This window comes from Chionomys nivalis, chromosome 8, assembly GCF_950005125.1.
Source record: "Chionomys nivalis chromosome 8, mChiNiv1.1, whole genome shotgun sequence".
Classification (NCBI taxonomy): domain Eukaryota; kingdom Metazoa; phylum Chordata; class Mammalia; order Rodentia; family Cricetidae; genus Chionomys; species Chionomys nivalis.
Window position 1 is genome coordinate 24,758,312 of NC_080093.1, and position 4,185 is coordinate 24,762,496.

At 39.5% G+C, this 4,185-nt stretch overlaps 1 pseudogene; it reads right to left on the reverse strand.

Annotated features, from left to right (window-relative positions):
- Window positions 1–2,259: 2,259 nt before the first annotated feature.
- Window positions 2,260–2,554, reverse strand: LOC130880804 (ribosomal biogenesis factor-like; annotated as a pseudogene).
- Window positions 2,555–4,185: the final 1,631 nt, after the last annotated feature.

A 4,185-nucleotide genomic window follows, 5' to 3' on the forward strand; every position in this document is an offset into this window, starting at 1 on the left:
GCTGGAAAAGGAACTAAGAGTGGAGAAGGAGCTACATCTTGATTCTTCAGGCAGCAGGAAGTGGTCTGAAACACTGTGTATGGCTTGAGCATATATATGAGAATTAAAGCCCACCTCCACAATGACACACTTCTCCAAAAGGGCCATACCTACTCCAACAAAGCCACACCTCCTAGTAGTGCCACTCCTTATGAGCTTATGGGGGCAAATTACATTCAGACTACCACATACATCCTGCTAAAACTGTGATACAAGCAAAGTTGCCCATAGGCGTTCCTATCTACCTATTAACCTTTTAAATATGCTCCATAGTTTGAGCTATGCATGTCCAAAAATGGGCCCATTTTCTTCTTGATATTGTAAGCTAATTGCATTCTTCTATATGTGTAGGCTCCTGAATAAAATACCCATGCCTCCTTTGCTGCAAGGGGCCATTGCCTTAGAAACAACTCTCATACTCTGCTTAGGAAATAGCTCCCATCACCATCTGCCGCAGAAACAAACTTGGTTCACTAATTTCTTTGTGGTGCTTGTTTGGGATTTATGCTCATCATAACACAAACACACTGTGCATTGCATTCAGATACATCAACATCCTCACCAGCCCTGCCTCACCATATACCTTCTATGCTCCCTGAAAAGCAGAGAGTAATTGTGTGTATGTGTCCATCCAGAATAACTTTCCTTCTTCCTTTTGTTCCCCACATACGTGGCAAATATCTACTCACTCTTTTAACACTTGGTATTAAAGATCACCTCCTCTAGGGAGAATCTTGTACCTTCCCCATAAGAAAGGAAATGCTCCATGTTCTGTACTCCTAGATGAATATGAATTTCTCCCCACTCTTCTACTTTCCACATATAATTCATGCCTATCATTCTTAGCACAATAGGAATCATGTTCTCTTCAAGTTATTATTTCTAGCAGTCTAATATCTGTCACCAGTGGGTTCCAATAAATACTTTTCTTCAAATCAATAATTATAACTACTGACAATTTAGCACTATTTTCCAGGCACTGTTCAAATTGCTTTTCACATGTCATCTCAACTTTTGGACAGTTCTCTAAGATAGATATTATCACCATTTTAAAGTTGAGAAAACTGAATCAGAAAGCTGTTAGGAAACTTGCCTCAAATCACCTCGCAGCTAGTCAGTTAAGGGCAAGACAAGGATGTGAAATAAATGCAATTTCTATAATCTCGACCCATCCCACACATATTCCTTCCTTGTGGAATACATCTATTACCTCCTCTTCCATCCTTCCCTTTAAAGTTGGCTCAAGGCAAACAAAAGTTTAAAGACACATTACAAAGTAAAGACTTTTTTCTGGATTTTCTTATATCCAGTGACAACTTCACTATGTGTTGCTTGTGCCAAGGAGATGACAGGTTGAAGGGCATCCAGCAGCCCTGGCGGATATGGAGTAATCATGCAGGTCAAGCCAAGTACACTGAGTGTTCCTTCAAGGACATGCAGCTGGAGATCAATGAGCTTTGGCCAACTGGCCCAGCTTCACAATATGTTTCAATATAATTTTTCTTTTATTGAAAATAGCTTTTGTTTTTTTTTAAATATTTATTATGTATACAATATTCTGCCTGTGTGTATGCCTACAGGCCAGAAGAGGGCACCAGACCCCATTACAGATGGTTGTAAACCACCATGTGGTTGCTGGGAATTGAACTCAGGACCTTTGGAAGAGCAGGCAATGCTCTTAACCTCTGAGTCATCTCTCCAGTCCCTGAAAATAGCTTTTATTCTCACATAATATATCCTGATTACAGTTTCCTTTCCATCTACTTCTTCCAGTTCCTCCCAACCTCCCTTGCCATCCAGATCCACTCCCTTTCTCTCTCTCTCATTAGAAAACCAACAGGCATCTCAGGAATAATAATAAAATAAAAGTTGGTGGTGGCACATGGTCTTTAATCCCAGCGCCTAGGAGACAGAGGCAGGCAGATCTTTTGAGTTTGAGGTCAGCCTGGTCTACAGCCCATCTATTGAATGCAGTTGGTGAGCTTCCTTTCCTGTACTGCAGGCTGCTGCTTTTGAATGACAGTGTGCTTTACCATGCCAAAGCCTTTGCTGATCTTAGTGTCTGCATTAATAGCTTTCTCCAGTGCCAATAAGTTCAAGGTTGTTCCTACCTTCTCATCTATCAGGTTCAATGTATTTGTTTTATTCTTTTGTTTTGTTTTGTTTTATAAAATGTTCAATTTATTGATCTTTGGGGGAGTGTGCTATACTGTCACAGTGTTACAATTGAGCAGTAAGTCTTGTTGCTTCATCAACATTAGCTGGTTCATTTTTATGGTGCTTCAGCTCTTTCTGCACAGATTTAAGAGAAAGGCTATTTGAAAAGTTTGCAAGTTTTTTCTGTATGTCTACAAAAGCTCTGTTCATTCTGTTGACTTTTTCATCGTTCATAATGTTTATCTTCTTAAGATTAGTAGTAACTGCTTTTGCCTTGTTTTTCGCCTTGAAGGTTTTTTTGGCTGGCTCTATGAAATACATTCCTGTTCTTCTGCCCTTCTAATTTGTTCTTGGCCATTGTGTTTTATGCAATTTAACTCAGTGATTCTTCACCACAACCCTTTTGGTAAATACTATTATCCCCATTTTACAGATTTTTAAAGAGTGATGCAAAGATTTTGCCAAGGTTTAAGGGTTTGTTTTGCAAACACACACACACACACACACACACACACACACACATACAAAGGTTCGTGCTGGTACACACCTTTAATCCCAGCTCTCAGGAGGAAGGAGCAGGTGGATCTCTTTAAGTTCCAGGCCAGCCTGCAGCCAGGGCTACACAAAGAAACTCTGTCTCGAAAAATCAATACATACATACACACACACACACTAGACAGTAGAAAATATATGATTACAGGAGTAAACAGTAGACAAAAAACTAAACTGATTAACTAATCAGTAGTAAGTCTGAAGTAATAATCCATAATTAGATATTTTATATACACAAAGACGTCAACATAAAGCTTACACAGGTGTAAAGGTGTAACACACCTGAATGACGAGAGACATTTCCTAAGCTAGAACAAGAACAGTTCGAGCACATCAACAACCTAACTGAAGCCAAGGATTGGGAAAGCTGACGGTTTCATGAAGACTGTGGTGAAGGCACCCTCGAAACACAGGCAACCTGCCAATGGGTGGCCATATGGTTTCCGGCCTGGGTGGGTGGGTCCACAGACCCAAGAAACAGGCATCCTGGCGGAGGAGGCAGAAAAGAGCCATGGGAGCAGCTGCAGCCAGAAATCCCACTACGCCCTACCTGAGCCCAAACATTTCACCCCAGCGTGCAGACAAACCTCGTAAGCCCAATGTATTTATTTGGTTTTATGTTGAGTTTTTGATTAATTTGGAGTTGAGTTTTGTGTATGGTGATAAATATGGATCTATTTGTATTCTTCTACATGTAGTCATCCAGTTTTACCAACAAATTTTTTTGAATATGCTGTCTTTTTCCCAGTATGTCTTTATGGCTTCTATATAAGAAAAAAATCAGGTGTTGATATGTGTGTGGATTTAAGTCTGGGTCTTCAATTCAATTCCATTAATCAACATGTTTGTTTTTATGCTAATACCATGCTCTTTTAAAAACGTAAATAGCTTTGTAGTATAACTTGCGATCAGGAATGGTGAGCTTTTTGCGGTTATTTTATTTATTTGAGATGGTTTTTGTCACCCTGGGTTTTTCATGTTTCCATACGAAGCTGAGGTCTCTTCAAGATCTGTGAAGAATTGTGTTGGAATTTTGATGGGGATCGCACTGAATCTGTAGATTGCTTTTGGTAGGATGGCCATTTTTACTATGTTAATCCTACTGATTCATGAGCACTGGAGATCTTTCCACTTTCTGATGTCTTCTTCAGTTTCTCCAAAGACTTGAAGTATTTTATCATATAGGCCTTTCATTTGCTTGGTTAGAGTTATGCCAAGATACTTTGCATTATCTGGGACCATTTATGAAAGGTGTTTCCCCAATGTCTTTCTCAGTTCATTTGTCATTTATTTATACAAGGGCTACTCATTTTTGTGAGTTAATTTTTGTGTACAGCTACTTTGCTCAAAGTGTTTACCGGCTGTAGGAGTTCCCCTGTGGAATCTCAAGGGTCACTGTAACTTGAAGTGTGATCCTAATTAGACTTATGAAATAAA